Source organism: Macaca fascicularis, chromosome 9 (assembly GCF_037993035.2).
Source record: "Macaca fascicularis isolate 582-1 chromosome 9, T2T-MFA8v1.1".
In the NCBI taxonomy this organism is placed as follows: domain Eukaryota; kingdom Metazoa; phylum Chordata; class Mammalia; order Primates; family Cercopithecidae; genus Macaca; species Macaca fascicularis.
The window spans coordinates 67352120-67379014 of record NC_088383.1 but is presented as its reverse complement, the minus strand read 5'-3'; the positions used below and the strand labels follow the sequence as shown (position 1 = coordinate 67379014).

Genomic DNA, 26895 nt, shown 5'->3' with positions numbered 1-26895 from the left:
GACACCGTGGATATCTTCCAGCTCCACTTGCCCCTGGGCCGCCCGCAGTGCTGCTAGCCTGCTGTGGGCATGGGCTCAGCTGTGGACATGCCTGTGTCTGTTGGTGGGTCCTACATGGGACTGGCTCCCCGCCTCAGCCAAGGGGCACATGACACATGACATCACTGGCTATTTCTGCCTCCCACTGGCCGCCTCCATCTTTGCAGCATGAAGGGAGGCCTGGCCCGAGCCCTTGACTGGTCCCCTGACTTGGCTGTCTGCCACTGAATATCACCTGCTATTTCAGTGACCGTCCTGCTGTCATAGAGGGCAGAGGAGGCTGAGGGGTGCAAGGGCTGTCACTAAGGGTCCCGGGACAAGTCCAGGTTCTCCCGCCTAGGGTCAGCCTTGGCCCTGCAACCTTTGTTTATTTACTTTGGGCCTTGCTCAAAACTGGTAGCAAGCTGCCTGGAATGCAATGTGACGAACTCGAGATAATAATAAAATCAATTGGACTGTTTCCCCAGTAATTCTAGAGACTGATGCATCATTAATGTTGGTAATACAGTGCCTGTCAGATCACAAACTTCTCAATAAATGTGCAGCTGGCAAGCTCTGATAGAAATTGGAGGCAAGCAGAGAATGAGATTTGGGGCCTTTGATATATGGGGTGTCAGTGGCGCAGTGAAGTTTTTATCAATTTCTGTCACTTTGGGCTTTTGTGCTCACAACATATGTGGTCTTCATGGCATCTCTCTGTGGGCTGCTTGGATGCTAACTGCACCCCCCACGCAACAGTGTGAGGAAGAGGAGTTCCTGGAGGGGCCTCAGCAGCACTGGTGCCCTTCCGTGCGGCTTCATTACCAGGGGCTTCTCAGGCAGACGTGGATGGGCAAAGCCTTTGGACCTGACTCTCTGGATCACTCAGGCACTCTCCAAGCATTGACTGAGTCCCTGTTGGATTCAAGATGCCATTGGGCCCTCAGAGGCCTTTGGGGGCTCTGGAGGACTTGATGGAAGCCTGGGGCTTAGGGCTGTGGGGAATGATCAAATGATCATTCCTACCTAAGGGTCAGGAGAAAATGGAAGGAGTGTGTGAGTTAGCCTGGAAGTGCCTGCCAGGTAGACTAGGAGAAGGGCCTGTTCGACAGGGGAGCTCTGTGGGCCCAGGCCCTGAAGCATGACGAATCCTGGAGTTTAAGCGGGAGTGAGGAGTTTGGCCAGGCCAGGCCCCGGTGGCACTGGAGAGAAGGCAGAAGCTGCCTGGAGGCTGTGTAGTGTGGTGGTTAGCACAAGCACTGTGGAGCCAGACAGGTAGGCTCCGAATCCTAGGTCCCACACTTAGCAGCTGGGCAATCTCTGGGAACTGACTCAACCGCTCTGTGCCTCAGTTTCCTCACCTGTAAAATGGAGGTGGTGGTAGTTGACCACCTACCTGGAAGGACTCTAGCAAGCATAAATGAATTAATACTTGTATGAGTGCATGGTCCATTGCAAGCACCTGATAAATAATTGGCATTACTTTTGCATAATGAGCCCAGTGAACCCACCAGTCATCTGAGAGCCATAGAGTGAGATACAGAGCGTTGAAGTGGGGCATCCGCACTCACACAGCTGCCCAGAAGCAGAGCTGAGATTTGAGTGCAGGTGATCTCAAAACCTGTGTCTCTAAGCTGCTGCTGAGGCTGGGGTTGAGCAGGGTGGGCCTTGGGTGCCCATGTGGAGGAGGTGGCATGCGGCTGGGGGCTCAGCATCCTACCGAGGACGGGCCTGGGAGGTCACCATCATTAGCAAGGAGATTGGGTGGGCAGCGAGTGAGCTCAGGCTTCATTTGTCAGTAGCCCTCTGGGAGCTGGAAAACTTCTGAGACTGGGGACTTCACTGTGGTGCAGACGTCTGCATTGGCTCCTGGAGGCTGGAGGTGACTTTGAGTAGCAGAGGAGCCAAATGGGAACCATGTTGGCGGCAGATTCCAGAAGTGAGTCAGGGTTTCAATGTTTCAAGCTCACCTGCTTGGGAGCAGGTCCTGAGACCCAGCAAGGCCTGCACCCCCTCCTCAACACCCACCCACCTGAGAGTGCCACCATCTCTGGAAACCAGAGCGGAGGGTCCCTAGGCTGTGGGGGTGACTTGGGTGTGGGCACATTCTGATGCAGATATCACTGTGGTGCGCCTGCTGGGGACCCACCGTGAGGCCCTGGGAGTCAGTGTGCTGGTGCTGGATACCAGCGTTCCTTGAGAGTGCCCTGGGCACAGGGACCCCATGCTCCCATGAGCAGGGTTGCTCCTGGCCCTTCCCCAGGCTGCCTTTGAAAAGGTCCTTCCCCCTCCCCATGGCTCCACAGAACACCAGGATGTACTCCTGGCTGGTTCTGCATCTGTGTTTGCCTTTAAAAGAAGGCGGGTTGCAAGGCCCCCCAGGGCCTCAGGAAAGAAGAAACAATCTTGTTAAACTGGGGTGTGGAAGACAGAGGGGCCTGCCCTGCACTGGGAACAGGGAGCGGTGTCCTCTGGGCCCAGGTCTGCCCCCATACCCTCCTCAGCTCCCTCCAAACCTCCCTGAGCCTCTGTGTCCTGCTTGGGACTTCCCAGTGTGGAGCCCAAGTCCTTGCACTTGTTGGGTGGTGGAGGATGGCTGGTCCTGCGTTTCCCAGGTGATGTGCCTGGGAAACATCTCTCCATAAACCCCCTGTGGCTTGGGCTTGGAGGAAATGTCTCTTCCTGCCATAGGAGTGGCAGGGTGAAGCACCGAGAGGAGCTACAGGTGCATTTGAAAAAGCAGGTGGGTCTTCTTTTTACCACCTGGAGGTCCTGGTTATGGTGGCAGGTAGGAGCACGGTGCTGACATGGTCCTACCCGGTGTGGCTCCCATAACTACTGCTTGTATGACCCGAACAAGTCTCCAGCCACTCTGAATGTCACTTATCACTACAGTGTGGGTCCTCATGCCCACCTGACTTGAGGTATAATGGACCACACACCCTGATGCTCAGAGCATGTCTCTTGTTGAATGCCTGGCCCTGGATGACTGGTCCTGGCCAACCCTAGGAGTTTAGAGCCTCGCTAGGGAACAAGACTGGCCAGGTACTACCTATAGCATGAGGTGGCTGCGAACAAGAGCCCTGCTGAGGGGAGCCCCAAGGGGACAGGTTCAGGTCGGCCTACTGGGGGAGGGCATTCAAGGAGAGCCTCCCAGAGGAGGTGACCTTTGTGCTTCAGCCCAAAGGATGAGTTGGGGAATGCTCAGCAGAAAGAGGCAGGTGAGGGCTGGGCATGGTGGCTCATGCCTGTAATCCCAGCACTTTGGGAAGTCAAGGTGGGAGGATCGTTAGAGTCCAGGAATTCAAGACCATCCTGGGCAACATAGACACCATCTCTGGAAAAAAAAAAAAAAAAAAAAAAGACAGGTGAAGTAGTCAGGCCTGGGTGGGTGGGAGGCAAAGCTCGGGAGCTCAGTGGGGGCCTGATCACATCCCAGAGGGCCTTGAATGCCGAATGGAGTTTATCCTTGACTCCGGGTAAACAAGGAAAGATTTTGGGGTGAAAAATGCTGTCCTCAGATCTGATTTGCAGAACAGTAGCTGCGGTGGCTGCTTGGAGGATGTTCTCACAGGGGTCCCGTGAGCCCTGCTGCATTCCAGGACAGAGGGCATGAGGCTCATTGCTGGCAGGGGCCTGGGTATGAGCCAAACAATGCTGCAGATATCATGTGGCTGGCAGGAGCTGAGGATGGTGGTCATCGGGGGCCCTGGGTGCTGTGGTGTCTAAAGGGAGTGAATTCCAAGTGTCGTGGGGGTGCCCTTGGCCCTCAGGGCTTTTGCACACAGCACCCCTGGGTGCCTGTTCAACATGCAGATGCTGTTCTTACCCCAGCACAACTGGGCCAGGTGCATTTAGAAATCTGGTTGAAAACTGCAGGTCTGATGAGGAGCACAAAGGCCAGGTCCCTAGAGAACAGGAGCCTTTGAAGGAAGAGGGTGGAGCTGATTGCAGACTGCAGAATCTTGAGGGGCTGCTAGGTGTGGACTTGGCCACAGCAAGGAGAGAGGAGGACCAAGCTCTCCCCTTGATGGGTAATTCAGCATACAGTTGCAGCTCTTTGCAGTAGGGGTGAGGAAGGCAAGATCATGGTGCTGGGGGCGCTACTGATTGTCTAATGGAAGGGAGTTCACAGCACAGGCAAAGGGCTGAGCTCACTGTGCTGTTGAAGAGGGCAACTGAGTGAGTCCTCTAGGATGAGTGGGAAATTCCCATGTCAGGAAGCGAGGGAAAAACATCTGAGGCAGAGGGCACAGCATGTGCAAAGGCTCAGAGTGCTGGGGGGTTGCTGTCAGAGGGGTACAGCTCTTGAAGCCAGGCCAGCAGGGATGGACTTTGTTCCTGTCTAGGGGCAGCAAGTCAGCCAGGCTTTCTTCTCTTAAGTCAGAGAAGAAAGGCCAGGGCTACTGGATCCTGGAGTGTGTGAGGTCCTCGGCCCAGTGGATGTCTGGTGGCCTTCATGTATCTTATTGGCACCACCACGTTCACGGGAGCCATGGGGTCAAGGTAGGGCCTACTTGTGCAGTGGGAGGGATAATCTCTAGGTAGGCAACTGGCACCTGCCCCTCTGGTGGTAAAGTCCATCTGGGTGAACCAGGGCAGGGAGGGAGGGAGGCGGGTGGCCAGGTGACAGCCGTCCTGGCAGGTGTGCTCCGTCATCTGCCATGAAGACAGCCGTGGGGCCTCAGGGGCTGGAGCTGTTTCTCACACTGTCCCCCACCACAAACACACACACTGAGACTTCACCGTTGTTCCTCCCCTCTCTGAGGATGTGATGTGAGGAGCAGCTGTCAATTACCGTCAGCTGCCACAATGCAGGGAGGCAGCTGAGGACCAGAGAGAGCAGGAGTGGCCAGCTCCAGGTCACACGGCAAGTGGGACCTCCGACTGGCTCCCAGCCGCCCCATGGCACCAGGGACCTCACGTGGGTCAGTATCTCTCCACCGTCTCTGTAATTCTGGCTCCTGCTCCCTAGGAGGAAGAGCTGTCCCCTAGCAATAAGCTCTTTCCGTCTGGAGTCAGCAGCTTATTCAGCTTGTCCTCACCTCCCTCCACCTACAAACAACCCAAGGGAACAAACCCAGAAAGCCAGGTCCTAGCCTGTTGGACCAGGCCTCGCCCAGTTGGAGCAGAAGGCACGCAGTGGGGAACGCAGCCTGTAGCCCCTCTCACAGGGAAGCAGAAATCCCGGCTCTGGAAGCATATAAACACGGTTATTTTTAGCCCTCAGAGGGCTGTGGGCGCAGCAGCGTGACCTGAATCTGGCTCAGCCCCTTCCTCCTGCCCCACCCGGGAGAGGAGGCCTCCCTTGCCCCGCCCTCTGCTCCATCAGCTTCGGGGCTGGGCCAGTGAATTCCAGGACCCAGGGAGAGAAAGAACTGGGTGTGTGGGGGGATCTCAGCAAGGCTGCCCGGGGCCAGGAGCTGAGGCTGAGACCAGCTCACGGGGACAGGATGTGGTTTTCAGAGAGGCAGCATTTCAAGTTGCAACAGAAATATTGGAGCCACCCGATTTCATGACTTTAACATGGGTTCTTACTCCATAATCCTGGTCCCTTCCCTGGTCTGGCTGGAGAAAAGTCCCAGGTGCCACCTGGAAAGCAGTGCTGGCCTAACACCAGGAGGCCATGCTGCTGCTTTGCTGCCATAGGCTACCAGACCCGCATAGCACCTCTCCGCCGCTCAGTGCTCTCATCTGAGAAGTGGAATCATTTCCAGCCTGGCTGGCAGGGGGCTGAGGGGGTGATGGTGAGCTGACAAAATCGTAACAGATCACTCACTTGTTCATTCAACCAACACTTATTAAATGTCGGTTTTGTGCCAGCCAGTGATCTAGCCATTGGATGGAAAGCAGGAAACCAGCTTGAGGAGGTGCTGACCCTCCTGGGGCTAACATCATTGAGCAGGGGTGGGGAGCACAGAAGGACAGTAATCAGCTCGTGGGGCATGCAGTACAGTAGTAATGTCGAGTGATGTGTTATGGAGTGGCTGGGGTGGGGGAGGCAGCATGTATTTTAAATGAGGGCAGTCTAGGAGGACCCCTTGAGAAATTATAAAACAGCCAGCCACTGTGGGTGGAGGAGGTGGTGTGCGGGAACAGCAGGTGCAAAGGCCCGGGGGTAGGAATATGCTTGGTGCCCGAGAACTGAGGATGTGGGGAAACGGGGAGCGGGTAGGGCCAGCTGCATGGGGCTCGAGGGCTGTGGAGATGCCTGGGGTGGGGGGCTGTAAACAGGAAAAGCTTTACAGCTGTAAGGAAGAGCAGGAAGGAAGTGAGAGTAGGAGGCCAAGGAGGGGCTGTCGCCCCCACCCAGGCAAAGGTGCTGGCGAGGAGTGGGCAGATCCGCACACAAGGAGGGTGAGCGGTGGAAATGGCAGATGGCTTGGCTGAGGGGGAGTGTCAGAAACCAGGATGGTTCCTTGACTTTTGGATTTGATGCCTGGGTGGGTGGGGTTGGAGAGGGCATTTGATCCAAAAGGAGGGTGGAGGGAGAACAGGATCTGGGCTAGGGAGGGCAAGGGGTGATGCCAACCTGGACACAGGTTTTCAGTGTCTGTTGAGATCAGAGTGGAGAGGGGAGCCCCTGGGGGAGAAGCTGCATGGGGCACACCAGGCCCCAGGCTGGCACAGCCCTCCTCCGTGGGGCTCTTTGCCAGCCCAGAGCCAGGCTGTGTGGGCAAGTGCTTCCCTGGGGACCTGGCCTGGGGTTTTGTCCCGGTGCATCATGGATGAGGGCCTTCTGGTCCGCTGGCTTGGAGGCGGGTGTGGTTGGGGGTGCACAGTGGTCGATGTCTCTGCCCAAAAGGCTGGACCTGGACAAGTTGGAAGGTGGTCTGTCATTCAAGCACCATTTGCCGTTGGCTGGATGCGAGCCCTGGTGTCACCACCAACCTTGTTCCCAGCTGGGCTGACTTCTTACTATGAACTAGCAACTGCCTCTCCTATGCCTGGACTGGGATGGGAAGGACAGCAGGAGTAGCAACATGCTCTGGGATTTTTCACAGCAGACCTGCTTCACTTTCATCTGGTCATCAGACAGTGTAGTGACCCCTCCCCTCTCTGGACCTCAGAATCCCACCTGAGATCCCAGGATGGAGTAGAAGGTCTTCAGGGTCTCCGTGTGAGATGCAGCCTTTCAATGACAGAGATTTGGTATTGAGAGGGTCATGGTGTGAGTAAAGACCTGGAGGCTGGTCTAGGGAGTCACCTTGCAGGACCTGGGGGAGCAGATGAGTATAGAGTCCACGTGCATAGAAGCCACGTGCAGGGTGGTCACTGGAGGTGAGGTGGGAACACCAGGCTGCCTGGTTGGGTCAGAGGGACCAGATTACCATATAAGCCATTGTGCTCTCAGGACAATCTCCTGGCTTATTAAGGCCTCAGTTTTGTCATCTGCAAAATGGGTACAATAGACGTCACTGAGCTTGGATGGGTGAATACCCACCAAGGTAATGTACAGAGATGGGCCAACTCAGTGCCTGGTCGTAGGATGTCTTTGATTTCCAGAGGTTGCCTTCTTTCCCTGTCTTTGTCCAGTTTGTAGCCAGAATCCAAATTTCAGGGAAGGGCTCTTTTGCTATTGGGGCTTCCTGTGAGAGCCACAGCCTCGGGCCTGGGAGTCCTGCCAAACCCAACTCTGGAGGCCGTGAACCTCATCGTAGCCTTGGGGACTGGCCCGCTGGCCACGGCGCTCTGAGCATCAGCCTTAGGTATTGCTAGTAGGAGGCGCACTGGGGTTTTAACCAGAGGCAGTAATGAGCCTTCTGAAATCATGCCAGCTTCATGTTTTGTTTGTCAAAGAAACGATGGGCCTTGATTTCCTATCAGCGTTGATGTGGTTGCTGTTGTTGTTGGGTGGTTGTTGTGGGTGGGTGGGGGTGTGTGTGTGTGTGTGTGTGTGTGTGTGTGTGTGTGTGTGTGTCTTAACTGCCATGGGTTTTAGAGCCATGGTGGAAAGTGAGGAAAATAGCAGATGCTAGATCCAATTGCCACCAAACTGTCTTGAAATGCTATAAATATTTTCTAAAAAGACTAGCTTCCCAAGCCCAATGTGTTAGTTGTCTCCTCCCTGAGAAACTTGATTCCTGAAAATTTAGACAAATAACCTCTTAAATCACAGCTGTTAACCTCAGGTGTAAAAACTGTTACCGTGCCAGACGCAGGCCACAGCGACTCTGCTCTGCCTAAGTGCCTCCGTGTGGCATAAAGAAGGCGGTGACAGCGAAGAGAGACCTTGTGCTCAGGCAAGAGACCAGAGTCGGAAGCCGGGTTTGGCCACTCACTGCTGTGTTACCTGGGGCCAGTGGGCCCACCTCTCTGAGCCTCTTCTGTGTAACAGACCTGTTACAGGCTGCCTTGATCCTGAGAGCGCCACTGAACTGAGCTGCTTTCTGCTCCTCAAAGGTAAACAAAAATGACCACTGGCATTCAGGAGTTCAGGTTAATCAGGACTGAGAAAACCCCTCCGCCCCCAGTCCCCTCTAGCCCTCTGGCTGTCTGTGTCAAGGACAGCCCCCAGGGACTGGATACTTGCTGGTGTCCCTTTTCAACAGAGAGCACCTGCAGGACCCAGAGCCTCCAGCAGGCAGGCAGCAAAACAATGCCATTGTTTGTTCGCCTCCTATTTGTTTTTGTGTTTCACTTCTATCCTTGGTGAGTGAGGCTAATTTTGTGTTTAAGGTAGTATTATAAAGTTCTTTTACAAATAAATGTATTTATGCAAAAGTTGTGAATTGATTGTTAAGCTAATGGCAGTTTTGATGGCAGAAGGAAATGACAAACATCAGGAAGATGGGGAGGAAATGTGAGGGGCTCTGCAAACTGTCCTTCCCCTAAGTGCTCACTGATTTCTGTGCCCTTGTAGAAGGAATGGGTGGGGAGGGGTTGCAGGAGGGACATTTTGGTAAATTGTCTTCCGATTGCACAATACCCAGAGGTGACCACCACACTCCCTAACACGGCGGGGCTACAGAAAGCCCCATCCTGGCATCCGGGCCAAGGGAACCCACTATCGTGGAAAGTCTTGGCCAAGAAGCTGGGATTCTGTAGCAAAACCAAATCCCCCCACCCCCAGGCCCTCTGTGCCTCTCCATTGAAGTTCCCAAACTGAGAGTCTTAAGTTTGACACCAGCCAGCTGCTATCTCCTAGGCCAGAGACCAAGACCTTAGCTCTCCCAGACATGGCTGACCCCAGCAGAATGTAGTAGTTGCTCCACTAACAGGGACTTCAAGTGCTGTAGGTTTTGTTTTATGCTGTGCCTGGGAGTGACAGCCTGGAGTGCTATACGGAGTAGCAATTCTGAGGCTACCAGGAGCTCTATAAGAGAGTGTGGGGACCAATTGATACTGCCTGCCATGGGTGTGAGAAGGAAGCCTGGGGGCACACAGGCCTTTATTTGTGACTCACGTGCTCCCCCAAGCCTGTGGCTAGATCCTGCCCCCATTGCATCGCCAGCACCCAGTCTGGCAATCAGTGGGTGATTAGGCCCCGATGCTCCTATAGGGACTTAGCAGATGCTCCTTGGCCGATCTTTGCCTGTTGTGCAAGGGGGCATCCCCCAACCACATTGCAGGCCCTGGAGGGTCAACACTCAGCCCTTGAGTTTAGGAAACCTTTGTGCATTCCATACCCCCTCCCTGCCAGGGCTGGATACGGGGTCGGTACCCAGTAAATGTGTTGATGAGACCCAAGAATGATCGACAAATGGGACTGGAGAGGTGCTTCCGCCTGGCTTGGCGGCAGCCCATGTAATACTACCTCACTACAGGCATCGTGCAGGTGGCCGAGTGCCCCAGATTTTCTAGGACAGCCCTGGTTTCAGATCCTTCATCTATTGTTCTTGAGTGCTCCTGCCTGAACAGGCGTTTGGGCTCCGCTTTGGAAGTCCTGGCTGCTGTGGGTATAGCCCTCATGATCATGCGCTTTGATCATTTTCAGAGCACTCACTCTTCCATTGCCTTTGCATCTGGCCAGGGGATGGAGCAGCTCCATTTGTTCACTTTTTTCAGGTGAGGGAATTGAAGGCCAGAGTGAGCAAGTGACTGGCTTGAGGCCACACAGCCAGTTAATGCAGACATCTGGCCTGAACCCGTGACACCCATCTTCTGGCCACTTTGGTGTCCACTTACAAAGCTCAAAACTTTCTGCATCCTGCTATTTAAGCCTCATTCATTCAGTCAGCTTTTGTAGCCTGGTGGGTTAGACCTCAGGAGTCAAACAGCATGCTTTGCATTTCAACTACTTCCTGGCCATGTGAATTTTGGTGAGTTCCTTTCTCTCTCTATGCTTCAGTTTCTTCATTGATAAAATGAGTGTAAACACACATGGGACTGTTGTGAGGATTACTGGGTTACCAGTGTCTGGCTCAGGTGAGGGTTCTGGGGGGACGCCGGTGGTGTTCTCAGAGGTGGATTGGTCAGAGCAGCTCACAGTCTGGTGAATGTGAGGTGGGAGGCAGATGTGTTCACTACGAAAGAGCGTTCAAGTGGATGGGTGAGGTCAGAGGTGCACTGGGCCCCGCTGCGCGGTGGGAGGAGGGACCATCTCCATTGCGTCCACACTACTCGGAGGCATTCAGAAAGGCTCCTCCATCCATGGACGCTACTTGGAGCAGAGCTTGCAGGAGGCAGGGAGGACACTGGCCTGACCCTGGCAGATAGCAGCCTCCAAAACTTCTCTGGACAGAGGATGGCACTCATGCCTACCCCCTCACTACCTCCAGCAGCTGGAACTTCTGGGCTGTGTTGTAGGGTGGCGGTGGAGTTGAGAAGAGGTGAAAAGACCCAGTTGCTTTGTCCCAGGGGCAGGCACAGAGTCCTGCCTGAGAGCCCTGGCATGGGGTAATTGTCTATTGTTCGTCGTCTGGTAGGCCAGCTCCCCACCTTCTTTCTGCCTGCCTGCCTTTCCGTCCTTCCTCTCAGCATCTGTCTGTGCAGTATAAAGAGCCCCTCCCAACACAGTCACCAGCAATCTGTTTCCAGGCTAGTGTTGACACCCAAGCCCACCCGGAGACCCATTTATTCTGCCACTGGGGCATAGGGCCCAGTTTTAATCATCCTCGCTCCACTGTGAGATACAGATGGTTGTATTATTAATAGTCATAATTAATCAGCATCCACAGAGGAGCTTTTCCCTAGGCAGCAGATCCTCAGGACAAGCAGCCCTGGGAGGGCCCATTCCAGTCCCCACTTTACGACAGGGGAAGTGAGGCTGGGAGAAAGGGTGGCGGGACTCATCCGAGGTGGAGCTGGGTATGAACCCCAGCTCAGATCTTGGATCTGATAACCACCTGGAGTGTTGCTGTCTGGAAATGAACTCTTCACCCCACCCACCCATACCTAGGTCCTAGGGTGCTGATTGCTGGGAGAAACTTTCAGCACTGGGGATGGGATGGTGGTGCTCAGGCTGGTGGTGCACTTTGAGATCTCAGGCTGAAAGTGAAGGAAGAAAGGTGGGATGGGGAAGAAAGGCCTGAGGGAGGCAGGACATGGTGGGCTAGCAGGACAGGGGGCCTGATTGGGGTAAGGGTGGGGAGGTGGCCTTGGGTGGAAGGAATGCCAAATACCAACCATCTCCCCGTAATGCACACAGATCGGGGAGCAGGGCCTGAGGTCGGCTGCTTCTCTGTTCTAAGCTCTGCATCCCGGGGACAGTGATGTAAATGCTTGCAGCAGGCAGCGTCCTGATTTATGGGGCTGTTTTGGACAGGCCTGACTCCATCAGCACAGAGGCAGTGAGGGGCTTCTTGCACAATTCTGCAAGCCCACCTTGCTGCCAGCCCACCTGCTCCCCTGCCTGGCTCCTGAGGCTGACCACCACCAAGGCTCACATGCATGCACCCAGACCCATGCCTGGGTAGGCACGCCCAGGCCCACATGCTCTGTGTGCATCTGAGGCTGTCCACATCCCTGCCCACAGCCCATCAGCTGTGTTAGCCCAGCATGCAGGTGTGTGCTGCTCTGGGCCTGTGTACAGATGAGCACAGGTGTGCCCAGGTGCACACATGTGTGTGTCTGCCTGCACTCTGCAGGCATCCGTGTGCCTATGTCCTCTGGGCTGCGTCTGTCTGTGTTGATCTCTTTGTGGTTCTGGGAAGTGGATGTCTGTTCGCTGTCCTGTGTGTGTCCCAGTGTGGATATGCATTGGTGAGGGGTGTACACGCCTCTCTGCATGTGCGCCTGTGTACATGTGTCTGTGTGCACACGTGTGGGCATGCGGCTGCCACCTCATCCTGTCTTTTTCACTATGGGTGTTGTCGACACTCACATCCTTGCGTGCAACACACACCCGGTGCCCAGCATGGCTTGACTGCCCCCGCCTGATCATTAGGCTCGTGGATAAGACTCTCTGTCATTGTAAATGAGTATAGAGTGCCCCAGCCCAGGAGTCCTGAAGGAACTGGGGAGGTAGCCTCATCTGTCCTCAGCATCTCCACCCCACCTCCATATGGATGGTGCTGGAGAGGGGAGGCTGGGAGGGAGGAATGTGGCACCCACCCCCACGTCCCCACACTGGGTTCCTGATCCAGCCTTTATTTCTCCCCCCCATGCCCACGCACTCACCCATATTCTGTGCCAGGCCTTGAGGACAGCCCTGGGTCATGGAAGAAGCCCAGTCAAGAGTCAGGCAGCCCGGTGCACAAATCCAGGCTCTAGACAGCCCCTCTGCCTCTCCCATCCTCAGTGTTTTCCCACCTGCAAAATGGTCTTAGCAACAGCCACCTCATGGGGTTATTGTGAGGACAAAAGGGGTGCAGAAATTGCTAGAGAAGTTCCTTCCCCCAGCAGCCCTTAGTCTCCCCATCTGTAAAATGGCAATAATGACCCTCACCAGTGGTCTCACGGAGTGTTTTGAAGGTCACATGAGAAAAAGGTTCAGTGAAGGCTGCAGGGTGGTACCCATAGCATTTGTTCCAGCTCTGAGCAAAGGAGATGAGGGGTGCTGGGCGCTTGGGGGTGGCACGCAGGGCCTGGGCCAGATACCTGCATCCAAACCCCCATGCTGCCACCCTCTGGCTTTGGATGTAGGAAGGTTACTTCGTCTTCGTCTCTGTTATCCTTGGATTTCTCATCTTTCCAGCAGGCATGTTCATAGTAGTATCTACTCCTGACATGGTGGGAGAATTCAGGAGAAATGTGTGTGGAGCTAAGCACAGAGCTTGACACAAAGCAGCTGCTCAAATCAGTGGTATTTGTTATTCTTGTTTCTGGCCTTATTGCCATACCGGTGGCCACTTGGTCTGGAAGGACAGGTGAATGCATGGCGGATGGTGCTTTAATATCACACTGGGATACCTATTAATGAGGTTTAATCTGTGTTTCCAGACTTGATGTGCATCCGTCCCACCGAAGAAGAGTTCAAGCTTTTCTTCCAGGGAATTAGGAGGGCCATGCTAAAACTGGCAGCCTCAGCCTGAAAGAGGTGCCCTGGGGAAGGAGGTGGTTGGTACTGATTTTGGCAGACTACAAAGGAGCTGGCTCCTGGGACCCTGAATGCTGTGCCCCCTGCGGCCACCCAGCCCCACAGTGGGAAGCCAGTGGTTACATTCACCCATCTCTTTTGAACCACATGGTGGCTGCACCGCACCTGGCTCAGAGGCTCCGAAAGAAGGCCCACAGGGGAACATGGTGTCTTACCTGAGCTAGGTGAGGACTGCAGCCCCCACTGCCAACACTGCCGTCTGGGGCTTCCAGTTTCACCATAGTTCTTCTAAGCTGCCTGGAAGAAGGGCTTAAACTCATGAACTTCGTGACCGATGGACATGAAGTCTGGAAATACAGATGATACCTCATTAACAGGTATCCCAGTTACAGGTGTCAATACATCATCTGCCATGCACTCACCTGTGCTTCCAGATGGGGTGGCCACTGGCAGCCAGGGCCTCCTTGCACAGTTATGCAGATGGCTGCCAGCCCACCTGCTCCCCTTGCCCAGCTCCTGGGCTGACCACCACCAGGGCCCCTGTGCACAGAGCCCATGAGCAGTCCCCATCACCGGTGGGCTTCCCAGTCTGTGCCCAACTTAATGATAGCTGCTAGGGTCCAGTAGAGCATGAAATGTCCCCATCCTAGCAGGGGCTTCACTGAAGAAACAAGGCCCTGGCACCCAGGCCAGGGCAGGGAGGAGACAGCTGGTAGACACAGGCAGGGCTGCAGGGGCTCGAAGGTCATGGGGCCCAGGTGGGCAGGCAAGGGAGGAGGCAGGCCAGGCTGGAGCCAGTCCTTGAAGGACAAAGAGGATTTAGCTTACTGGAAGGGATAGCATTCCAGAAGGAGAGAAGAGTGTGGGCAAAAGTTTAGAGTCATTCCTGGGGAAAGGCGTACCCTCTCCCATCAGACATTTGGCCTGCCCTGGCCACCCAGTCTTTGCTCTCAGTGGCCAGTGGCTGTGGGGTGAAGTAGATGGCCAGGGGGTGGGGGTGATGGGGGATGTGCACCCTCAGGCCTGAGCCAAGGGAGGCCAAGTGGGCCCACACAGGCCAGAGCCTGAGACCTTGGCACCAGCTACTCGGAGCTCTCGACTTGAGAGTTAATGATTCATTTGTGGCCAATTTCTGCTGGCTTTGCCTGGAAATTCCCAAGCTTGCCCCTTCCCTCAGTTTAGGGAGCTCCAAGAATACAGTCTCACTTATACTTGGCTGAGAACGTCTCACCCACCATCCAGGGAATGGTTTTTAAAAGTACAGCAGGTGTGATGTAGGTTAGCTATTAGGAAGAGCTGATCGGGGGCTGCAGGCTGGGGGCTGGGGTGGTTTGTTTGAGTGCTTGGAACAAATATGAACAGAATTCAGTTTAGTGTAAAGTGTTGCGACAGTTACAAATGGGGAGTTAGAACTTGACCCAGAGTAGGACTTGGCTGGGTTGAAAAAGTGATGGCATATGCAAAGGCCCTGGGGCATGAACATCCAGGGAACACTGAGTAATTGTGGTATGGCTGGAGTGTAGAGGGTGTGAGAGACTTCTAGAAGTGTGGACACAACTCACAAGTGAAGGACTTGCAGGACTTGAAAATTTGGCAATGGGATGTGCTGGCAGTGGGGAGTCAGGGCTAGTACCTGAGTGGGGGACAGGTGTGTTCAGTTTGGGTTTTAGGGCCGCTTGCCCGTTCCTGTCTTGATTCTGCTGGTCAGCAGACCTTCCTTGACAGCCTGCTCTGTGCTAGGTTGGACCCACGTTCGGCACGGGTCCTGTACCTGTGTGGAGGCTGAACTAAAGGGAGGGGGTGACATGTAGCAATTCAGGTGTGAGCACAGGTGTGTGAGGGAGCAGGGAAATGGCTGATGACTTCAGACCCACTGGGCTCCATCACCGAAAGTCCTCGGGTGAGCATAGCAGAGGTGTTGGGGTAGGCTTCAGGAACCCCATGTTCCTGGCAGGCTCTGTGGACAGGCTGCCTGGAAGCCACCTCTGCCCTGTAATATCAGCATGGCTGAAGGAGCCTGGAATGTGTATCTGTCCCTGTACAGAGGAGAGGAGCAGACGAGGTCCAGAGAGGGGAGGGTTGATGGCAGAGCCCAGGCAGAGCTGAGGACCCAGTCTCCCAATCCTGGCTGATTGCACATATCCCACCACCCACCCATTCCTGCAGATCTAAGGACATTTCCCCCAAACCAGGTCAACAGAGAGCAGCCTGATTGTCCAGGTCAAAATGTCTGGGTGTTTGGGGAGGGAGGGTTCCTTTATATCTTTCACAACTTAGCAAATTTGATTTCTTCTGATTATTTCTTGACGGTCCCAGGCGTTGGTGGTAAACAACCAGTCTCCCCAGAATGTTTCCCTGTGACAGCAGCTTTCTCTGGCGAGGGTGCTATCAACACTTGGCAGGGCCTCCTCCCGGCTCCTGGCTCCCAGCTCCTGAGATCCTGAGCTCCTGATCTCCTGGGCTCTGAACAAGGCAGCAAGTAAGGGCTTCTGAACACCTTTCAGCATACAGAGCTGGCCCTGTATACCAGGGCAGGGACAGGCCTGGCTTCGGAGCCTCGAGTGGCCTCTGGTTGTGGATGGTCCCTGTGCGGCGAGGCTGGGTGGTATCAGGTGTCTGCTGGCTCCCACAGCTCTGGTGCCAAGGTCCTTGGCATGGCTCAGTGGTAGGAGGGAGCCTGTCTCCTGAGCAGCTCTGCCAGGCTTGTCTGTGGCCGAGAGACCGGCAGCATACTGGGCCTGCAGCCTCCGTGGTCTGCGTCACACTGGCTTAGGTGTCCTGAGTCAGAGCCAGGAAATGGATCTGCCATGCGGGGGTGGAGGTGCTGCTGCCCGGGCAGCTGGGGTGAACCCCAACCTCCTGCCCATCCACACCTGGAGGGTCCTGGCCTTGTGCTTCCCTCCCCTGGCCTGGCCTTAATATGACCAGTGCCTGGAGGAGAGGCTGAAGTTCCAGCTGCTCCACACTCCACTTCCTGTGCCCAGGCCCCCACCCCACGGGCTGTTGTTGGCAGGGTGGGTGCTGAGATACAGGCACCGCGCTAGGCTGTGCTTTCGCCTGAGTTATTCTATTCCCTTTTTCTAGAATGCCCTTTCCAACTCGTCTGGGTGATTTTCTGCTCCCCCTCCAAGAATTTACACAAGAATGACTTTTTTGGTGAAGACTTCCCTGGCCCCCTACTCTGGCCAAGGCTGCCCCCCTTTCCTCTGAGCCGCCTCTCCATTGACGGCTCCTGTCACAGTGTAGTATATTCACGTTTGGAGCCCGTTCGCCTGAGTGGGTGCCTTGAGGCTTTTTTCTTTGTGGGTCCTACAGGTCTGATGTGTAGTATCAGCTCAATAAAAGCAGGCTGGATTTAATTAAGGGGGTTCCTGAAAGCGGCGCTGGAGTCTCCCTTTGTTAATGGTGTGGCGAAGAGGAGGTGGGAGTTTGCAAATGGAGAGAGGCTGACTTGCCTGCCCGACCCCTGCCCCTGATCCCCTCTGAGGGCAGTGCTGCCCCGCTGACTGCTGGGGACTGGGGTGGCCCCCTCCGTTTCCGTGCAGCGGCAGCCTTCCCTGCCCAGCAGGAGCTGGCTCCCCGGGTTGCCAGAGTGATCACTCTCCAGAAAACACCCCAGTGGAAACTGCATGAATGATTGATAAGAGCTGAGAGCTGTTTAATTTTTTCCCCCTGTTTAATGGCTATCAATAATTTAATACGCTCTCTGTATGTTTTTAAGAAATAGCACCCATTTCGCCGTCTCCGGTTTAGCGGGCTAAATGATTTAAGTGTTGGAAATGTGCTCTGAGGATGGAGGTTGAGTGAGTCGGAGAAATCTGGAGGCTAGGGGTGGGGGAAGGCGGGTTCAGAGCCAGCCACAGCATCTTGGCCTGGGAGTGTGTGTGTGTGTGTGTGTGTGTGTGTGTGTGTGTGTGTGTGAAGGTGGGAGGGAGAAGGGAGGGAGGGAAGGGGCGGGTAAAAGCCAGCTCCTCTCTGCTAAGAGCAAGATAATTGCTTTTCCGGGGCCTCACTGAGCAGCAGCTGAACAGCTGTCAGCACCCCCCTCTCAAATGCTAAGCTTTTTTTCTGGATGGCTCTGGGGGGCCCAGGGGGGCTAGGAAGGAGCTGCCGCCGGTATCACCATGGGCTGAGAATCTCCCCTCCCCCTGACATCTTTGCCCCCTCCTAAAGCTTCTAAATCATTTTTATTTTAACGATGCAATAAGGCTGCTGCCCGGGTGGTGTCTTCCAGATGGGGTGTGGGTGGTGGAGTGGAGTGAGGGACTCAGAGGGACCTGGAGGGTCATCTGCCAGTGCTCCCCCAAACTTTCCAGATGCAGAGCATCACCCGAGAGGACTTGCTAAAAATTTAAATTTCTGGGCTGTGTTCCAGACCCATAGACTTCCATTCCCAGGGGAGAGGCCTGGGAAGCTGTGGGTTTAACAATCAGCCCAGGTGATTCTTAGCAGAGGAGTTTGGGAACTACAGAGTCCAGCTCTGTTCTGGTGCTTACAGCACCCACAGTACCATGTGGCAGCTCCCTTCTGCTTGCATGCCTCTGGGAATGAGGTACTCACCACCTCTCAAGGTAGCAGACCCACTTGTGGAAGGCGTACTCTAGTCCAGAGTTGCTTCTAATGTTAGGCTGTGACCTACCCAGCTGCCCCTGTGGGCTTGGAGTTTTCTCTGCTATGGGACAGACCGTGTTTCCTGGGATCTGATGTCTTTCCCTCTCCCAGCCTCGCCACTTTCTGGCTTGTTTGGGCCTCTCTGCTGGGTAAGGAGTTTCCTCTCTTAGCAAAAGGTCCTGGAGGTAGAAGGCAGGGAGGTGACAGGTGCTGTGGCCTGCCTGTAGTGTGTGAGGTGGCTGCATCATCCTACAGCTGGTAAGCATCATCGCGGGTACAGTGGGGACCCTAAGGAAGGCGGAAAGAGGCTGGGCCTGAGCACCACCTTGGCCTATCAGGAACTCCGTTCCTCCCACGGGAGAGAAAACTGGCTCATCAGAGATCGTTGTGTCAGCCATAGCTCTTAGATGACACTGGGGGGACCTGAGGGCTGAGAGATTTCCCCAGAGGCCACATACCTATTTAGGACAGAGCTGGAGATGCAAATATGGGGGCAAGAGGCCCTTAGAGGGGTGGCCAGGCCAAGGCCCTGGTTTTAGGGATCAGCTGAGGCCCCAGCCAGTCACTCACCTGAGGTCGGACGTGGGAGGGCTTCCGCCTTCTCAGTCACTCGGGGCTGATGGACAATTCATGGAGTCAATACGTGGAAGGATTTTGGTGGAGCCGATGCCCAGACTCTGTCTGGCATTACAGCTCTTCCTTCTGTCTGCCCAGCAGTTCGCATTGTTTTGCCAGAGGGTGTAGCATTATACTACTACCATGGGTCTCCCAATTTTGTTTTAATAGATAATTAAGAGGGGAGGAGTGGCGCACATTTACTGGGCGTCATGGTCTACTGCAAAATGGGGAGTATAATCCCCACCATAAACCCTGCACTCTTAGCCCCTTACCGCATCCCCAGATTCAGCCCCACCCTCCATCTCCGTGGGAGAAGGCTGGGACCCCGGGAGAGAATTGCCATTTTGGGTGCTGGCAGCTGACCCATCTTGTGATCCCAGTCCCCCATTCTCCCCTGAAGCCTGCTCTGCCCTCACAGTATGGCTGGGGGTGTCTCGACCCTGGGGAAAGATGAATAGGGGTGCCACCCAACCCTGACAGAGCTTCTGCTTAGAGATCTCTGAGAGCTGGGAAGGCAGAAGAGAGATTTACACACCCTGGGGAAGACCCAGCCCCAGAGAGAGAACTGTGTGAATATGGACACCCAGGCAAGGCCTGGGGAGGTCAGGGAGGGCTTCCAGGAGAAGGTGCCACCTGACTGCAGGCTTGAGCATGGTAGGAAGGGGAAGGACATCCTGGGGTGGAGGTGTGATGCAGCCTGTGGAGGTGCACAAAAGAGTGACGTAGAGCCTGCAGGGCTGGGGATGGGCTACAGAGGCCAGCCGGCCAGGGCGGGGCTGACCTGATTCACCTGGGCAGAGAGCCATGGAAAGATTTGTCTTTAGTTCCCATTGAAGTGTTACACCCATGCAGAAAAGTGTGTATCTCCTACATTTGTAGCTTGACAAATTATCCTGAAGGGCACATGCTTCTGTAGCCGCCAGGCAGATCAAGAAACAGAACCTTGCAGACCAGCTAGAGCCCCCTGTGCCCTCTAGTCACTGCCGCCTCAAGGATACTGACTATCCTGACTTCCAGCCTGCTGTGAGTTATCTCCTGCTGCCCAGCACACCACCTGAAAACTTGGTGGCTTAAAGCAGACACCATTTATGAAACCTCACAGTTCTGTGGTTTGGCTGGGCTTCTCCCCCGATTCCCTTCGGCTCCTCCCCCGATTCCCTTCGGCTCATGTGGCTCCAGTCACCTTTGAGGGTCTGCTGGACTGGAAGGTCCAGACGGCCTCAGTCACACAGGCAGTGGGTGCTGGCTGTTGCCGGGGGAGTTCCTCACCCTCCAGGAAGACAGACACCTCCCTCCATGGCCTGCAGCCTCCCAAGAGAGGGAAGGGTAGAAATGGCAGGACCTCTTGAGGCCTAGTCTCTATAACTCATAAAATGTCACTCACACTGAATCCTATTGATCTAAACAACTCTCAAGGCCAGCTCTCAGTGGGTGGAGAACAGACTCCACCTTTTGATAGGAGGAACTCCCGAGGACCCTGCCGTATTTCGTCTATTACAAGCGTAGAGTCTTTTTGCCCTTCTTGACTTTTATATAAATGGATCTCTTAAGTGTATTCTCTGTTGTGCCTGGCTTTTTGAGTCAACACTATGTTTGCAAGATTTACCCGTGGTGTTGTTGGATGACGTTGCAGATCACTCATTCCCAAGCCTGTGCAGCAGTTTGTTGTGTGGAAACACCAGTTGACCCATTCTGTGGTTGGTGGCCATTTGAGAAGTTTTCATTTTCTGACTGTTATGAATTGCCTTGCAACGAGCATTCTAGCACATGTCTTCTGGTGAACATATGCACATTTTTCTGTGGACATGGAGTTGCTGGGTCATGGGAGAGGTCACAGGGTAAGAGACCCTTCCAAACTGTTCTTCAGAGTGGTGGGACTAGTGTCTAGTGTGTGCCCCACCAGCAGAAGGGGACTTTAGAAGACCCAGATGGGCTGGAGGTGCATCTCGTGGACACTGGAGGGGGCTTCCCATGATGTCCCCTCTGCCCGCCCTGAGCCTCAGGCCCCCAGGTCGGGGGAAGTGGAGCCCTGAGGCTGATCCCTCTTTTCTGAGCGTGAGCTTTCCTGCTACACTTTTTCCACCCCAGAAGCCTCCCACTGCCTTCTCCTTTTCCCAGAAGCTGCCTTTCATGGTTGACCTGACCCTCAACAGTCAGGGAAGCCAGGGGTCTGCAAATGCAGGAGCTGGGGGGAAGACAGCCACACTGCTTCCATCCCTGAGGAGGTTTGGACTTCACTCCAGCCTTGCCTTTCACCATGTGAGGAACCCTTTCCCTCTCAGGGCCTCAGTTTCCTCATTTGTAAAATGACAGAGAAAAGTATCAACCTCACCAAGTCTCTTTCTTCTCATCAACCTGACCCCATATTCTAGAATTGAACAGAGGAAGGGATGCGGGGAGGCCTCCTGCCTTCAGTCGTCCCATGTTGTTCTGTTTGTTCACTGCACACCTTCACGGCACCATTCCTCCATCAAGGAGTCTTTGTGGTCTTTGTTAACCAGTTCAGAGGACAGAGAGAAGCTAGACCTCACTCCCAATGTCCAGGAGCTGGGCCTGGAGCGGGAGAGTGTCCGGTGGGAAGCGGGAGGAGGCAGGGTTGGCCAGGTGCACAGCCCACTGGAGACGAACGAGCAAGGAGGGGCAGGTGGGAGAGGGCTCCACGGAAGCACTTGAGCAGAGTCTTGAAGGCCAGGGGCCCTTGAAAGACAGAGAAGTGGGGAGAAGAGCTCTGATCAGGGCACCCAGCGTGTGCCAAGGCCGGAGCCAGGGGCTCTGGGAGGCTGGGCTGACTGGAACCCAGTGGTGGGCGGGCAGGTTTGGCTGCTGCTGTGGTCTGTGGCTTTCAGGGCTGCAGGGCTGCCTGGCCGGAGCTGGGGCTTCGAATGTGCCATTCAGGAGCTGCGACCTTTATTTGGCAGTGGCGGGGCGGTATCCAGTGTCTAGGGTAGCTCCATGTTGGTGGGCCAGTTCCATCTTCCAGGAGATGGCTGCAAGGACCTAGAGGTCCGTGATGTGGGTGAGGGGCTGCCCGCAGGGTCAGAGCGTGGAGCTCACTGTCCCGTTTCTTGTCTCCCACAGGACTCACGGCAGCTGTATTCTGATTTCGTACTGCTGCTGGGGCTGCTGCCTCGTCCTCCAGACACTCTCAGCAGACTTGAGTCCTGGTCCTTCGGCGGAGGCCTGAGCAGGTGAGTAAGATGGGCTGGCCCTCTGGTGCTATGCACCTGCTGATGTGGGGCAGACAGGGAGTACGGGCCACCCAGAGTGCATGGTGCTGTTTCAGGGGTCCAGAGGGCTGGGGAGGGGTGGGGCTTCTTTCTCAGTCTTTATTTGTTCCCTGGCCTTTTCCTCTCAAAGGAAGCCACACAGAGGAGGGTGGTGAGTGTCCTGACCTGGGACCTAGACATTGGATTTTATTCTGCGGCCAACTCTCAGTGTAGCCTTGGGTAGCCCTTTCCTTCTAGAGGGCCTCAGCTTTCTACTCTAGTCTATGGAAATAACAGTAATGATATCCTCTAACCCAACAAGCACTTAGCTGTATTCTGGGTACTGTGCGAAGTACTGTAGAGTTGTTACTTCTTTCAGCATCACAGCAGCCTTATGAGGGCATGCTGTAATCACCAGCATTGTACATGTGAGAAAACTGAACCTCACTCAGGACGTTAACTTGCCCCAGGCGGCACACCTAGCTGAGCCTAGGGTTCAAGTCCAAGTCTGTGTGGCTCCAGTGTGCCAGGCACTGCCCCCCTGGCCTACTCTGCCTCTGGCCTTGCTCCTAGCTTCTTCTTGGGGGTGGGGATCTGGGCAATTATGGGTGTCTTCAGAAGTGCCGGATCCTGTCCCAACTCAAGAAAAAGGGAGGGGGGCTCTTACCAGGTGACAGGCTCCTCGTGGGTCTGCAGTCATGACATCACATGTGATGTGATGCGGCAGGGACCAGGCCTGGTCTCCAGGTACCTCTGAGGTGGCAGCCAGGGCGCCCTCTAGAGGAGGGGTGTGTAGGCTGGATAAGGCTTTCTTTCCCTCTGCACCTCACGTTTGTTTTCCTAAGCTTGTATTAAACACTGTGTGCCAACTCCTGGATTAGGCACCCACTGCAGTGCAAGGGAAAGGGGCCTGTCCCAGTCTCTGCTCCATGGAGAAACAGAAAGATCCCGATGATGTGGCAAGCCCCGTAGCAGTGGTGTGGAGAGGGTTCAGAGGCTAGGGGGGAGAATTCTGGGGAGGTGACCCCAAGTGAGTTACAGTATGGGGAGACAGAAGCAGTAGATGGAGCAGAACCTGGCAGGATGTGCATGCACATACAGACATGAATGGTGGTGAGTGCACAGATAATACAGACATGCAAATGTGCACTTCCTCACAAACGTGTACATAGACGTCGCTTCTGCATGCCACGTAAGTGCACACAGATAACACTTGCATGCACTTGCATGCTCACATACATATTCACAAACTCCTGTTGGAACTACACACATACACGAGCCCAAACTCTCACAAGCACACAGCATTCTCACACACACGGGGCTGCATATCCACGCACACACAATGCAGGGTGCGTTCCAACAAGAAGAGGCAATTCAGAGGTCGATAGCTCTGCACCAGCAAAAGCTTCCAGCAGGTCCTGGGAGGCTCTGGGCAGCCTGGGCCGAGGCTGAGCTGAGCTCTGTTTGTGTGTATGTTGGGGAGGGTGTTGGGGCTTGAGGGCCAGCCATGCAACCGACCATGGACAAGCCCTTGCCCTCTCTGGGCCTCATTCCCCATCTAGAAACAGGAATCATCCCCGTCCACCTCCTATACGGTGGCCGCAAGGACGAGAGGCTGCTGTATAGATTGTGGAGAGCAATTTTGGGCACTCTGCAGGGCTTCAACAAATTGAAGCTAGTAGTCTCATGAGAAGAAAATAAGTTACGGGCAGAGTGGGGATGCTGGGGCTGTTGCTCTCCAGGCTTCTCATCCCCTGGGGCCTTGGTACTCTGAATCATGGGCACGACAGTCCACCCTGCCTGCCTCCTCAAGGGTGGTGGGGGTCTGTGTCATCCCTGCTCTTGCTTTCCCACCTGCACTTCCCTGTTGACTCCTGAGGATTTGGGAGCCTGCAGTGCCCAGCTTTGGTACAGCAACCACATTTGGCTCCCTGCCAAAAGACTGGCACATTGCCTCCGTGAGTTCTCTAAATCCCCTTGAGAAGCCTGAGAAGAAGGTCTTACCGAGCAATTTCCAGATGAGGAAATCGAGGCACAATAAATGTAGGCGAGGTTCTCAGGGACACCTGCTCATGCGTGTTGGAGCTGGGCTTCAGATCCAGGTCATCAGATGTGAACATTTATGCTCTTTTCTCCCATGATCTCCCTTCAGGGATAGGTCATTTATTACCCACTTTGCAAATGAGGAAACTGAGGCTCAGAGAGGGCAGGCCACTCAGTCAGGAAGTAGCACAGCCAGGATTGGGTGCTTATTAACCACACTGTACCCTCCTCAATTCAACATTTCCTTTTCCTTTCCCTCCCTCCTTCCCAGAGAGCCCCTCCATGTTAGAGGGGGTTCCCAAGGAGGCTTCTGGGATTATCTGGGCTTTATTTCTGACCTAGTATTTGCAGGCATACCTGCCATTTTCTTGCAAGTAGAAAGATAGGCTGTTTTCTGGGGTCTGCTTTCTAGCATGAACTAGTAACTTCCTCTCCACGACTCCTTTGTAAAGCATCCTTAGGATTGTCTTCTGGAAACTTGGCCAGCAGAAAGCTCTGGGGTACCCAAGAGGCCTGGAGGAGTCCTAGGCCTTTGGAGAGGTAGCCACTGTTTGCATACCCACTGGGAGGCTCTGTGACCTCCTAAAGGGTCAGAGTGTGGGACCACAGCACAGGGAGCCAGGGTTCTGCCTGGCATAGGTGGTAGGTTCCCCTATGGAAGAAAATCGGAAAGGATCCCCAGGAGGTGACATTTAAGCTGGGCCTTGGAAAGAGAAATTTGCTAGGTTGATGTCAAAGGCCAAGGAAGACCCAGCAGAAGGCTCCACTCCACCAGAGTCCCAGAAAAATGAGAGTTTACTCATGGCCCTTCGCACCTGCACCTGCACCCAACAACACCCATCAGAGTCTCCTAGAATCAGGGCTAGCTAATAATTCAGCTGTGGTCCAATGCTAAATGAAAATGCAGAGCCCTTTGTTCATGAATTATAAAGGATTTCAAGATGATGACAGCAAAGTAGGGTCCTTCTAAGCTTGCAGCCCTGTGTGACGGCCCATGAAGCCAACGCTGCTTGAGTAAGTGTAGCAGTTGTGGGGTTTAGCGCCAAGAACTGAGTTCGAGTGCAGGCGCCACCAGTTACTTACCAGCCTGACGACCTTGGGTAAGTCCTCCTCATCTCCATAAGCCTCATCTGCCAGTGAGCGATGGTACCCTCCTGCCTGCAGAGGAGGGTCAGTGGTGCCAGCATCTAGCTTATCCCAAGCAGTCCAGGACAGAAGCTTTGGCCAGGGTGGAACGGCAACCCTTTCCGTCAGGTAGTGGTATTCAAGGCTCTCCTGCCCCGCCCCATTTACCTTCCAGCGCTGCCCCTGTCTACCTTGGTGGCCTGGTGTTTTGTGCTTTTCCAAATCCACCAGGCTGGGCAGTGGAGGATATGGGGAGTCTACCGTGTTTTATTTGCAGAGCCTTCTGTCTGGACTGCCCCTTGCCTACCCATCCATCTCTCCTTGGCAGACTCACTCCTGCAGGTTAGATGTCATGGAGACTTCTTTGACCCCCAGCTCCTTCCTTCCAGCCTTTGCTCTGTGATACCTTCAGTAGCTGCCGTGACCTCTTGCACTATAGAGTTCTCTTCCGTGTGCAAAGCCCTTTCACACCCATCACACCCTTGAGAACTCTTGAAAGGCCCTATTCCCATTTGCTAGATAGGAAAACAGAGGCTCAGAGGTACAACCACCCTAAGTTCCTAGGCTGAAGTCAGACCCACATCGGGCAGGGGTGTAGACAGTGGCAGCAGAGAGTGGTACCTAGGCTCCACCCTCGGCCGCCTCATCTCGCAGCATTTGAGAAGACTGGCTTTTCCCTTTTGGTAGAAAGCTCCAGCCCCTGGCCTAGGAGAGGTGTGTGGGTTGCTGAAGAGGGTCTGGCAGAGCACGGAGGTCCAGCCAGCTAGAGTAGACACGCGCCCAGCCCTGCTTTTCCCCACAAGTGATGTGGCCCAGTTCACGTTGCTCAGCAGGCTAGAGCCAGGTGTACATGGCTCCGAAGTCTGGGGCGGAGGTGAGAAGGCCCTAGCTGGCCTGGGCTGCAACTGCGGGCAAAGGCTGGCCGGATGAGAGGGGTGTCGCGTCAGGGGCATGACAAACTGTTCCATATGGCTGGCAGTTCACGAAAGACACTCAGAACACTCTTGGTGGATGAGTGTGGAGGATGCTGGCGGACTGCGGCAGGCGACTGGGCTGAGGCGTGGAGGTTTTCCAGTTCTGCTACCCCTTTCTTTGTGGCTTCTCATTAGTGAACTTCACCTCTCTGTGCCCCATTTACTCACCTATAAAAATGGGGAGAATATCTCTCTAGTTGTGAGGGATTCAACGAAGTAAGCCATGGGCACTCTCACAGCCGTACCTGGAGCGTGGTTAGTGCTTTCTGGCACTTTCTAGCATGTAGAGTGGAGGTGGCAGCAGCGGGAGTGAGTTGGGGGTGGACTCCAGGGCTGTGGCCACACAGGAGGGTTTCCCTCCACGGAGCTGCATGGTTGTGTGGTCTTTTAAGAAAACGTGAAGAGGGAGATCAGGGATTGGGGTTGGGCTGGATTTGGGTTTCATATGAGGCAATCCCAAACAGCTGTTGCTCAGAGCTCTGTGGGCAGCCACCTGGGGCGAAGGCTGCACTCTCCTCGCCAGCCCCTCCAACCCCTGGTGTGCGGCTTTAGGCTGCCAGCATGCACACCCTAAGTTGTCAGTCAGCAGACTTCCAGGGTTACATAGGTGGTTTGGGGCTGGCCGTGAAGACCTTGAATGCCAAGCCCAGCTCACAGCAGGCCTGGCCAGGGCCCAGCCCATGGCCACACGGAGCTGGGATTCCAGGGTCCACATATGGCATGCCTGTCAATCTTCAGCGCCAGCTGAGAATGCACACCTCTCCTCCCACTGCGTGGAATCTGTGGCCTGCAGCCCAGACCCTCCACCCCAGCCTCTGCAGCCTGCTATGACTCCACAACCCCCACCCCAGCCTAGAGCTGGGAATCATTTGCAGCTCAT

General features: G+C 54.8%; 1 protein-coding gene across 17 annotated transcripts in view; it reads left to right on the top strand.

Moving 5' to 3' along the window:
* ZMIZ1 (zinc finger MIZ-type containing 1) overlaps nt 1–26895 on the top strand; it is a 244059-nt gene that overhangs the window by 27974 nt on the left and 189190 nt on the right. For 16 of the 17 annotated variants that reach the window (XM_074001695.1, XM_045400016.3, XM_045400015.3 and 13 more), the window contains exon 2: nt 21746–21855. The gene's annotated coding sequence lies outside the window, so the exon portion shown is untranslated. Of the gene's footprint in view, nt 1–8137; nt 8422–21745; nt 21856–26895 lie in introns of all 17 variants that reach the window. The other variant, XM_074001691.1, reaches the window with a different exon arrangement.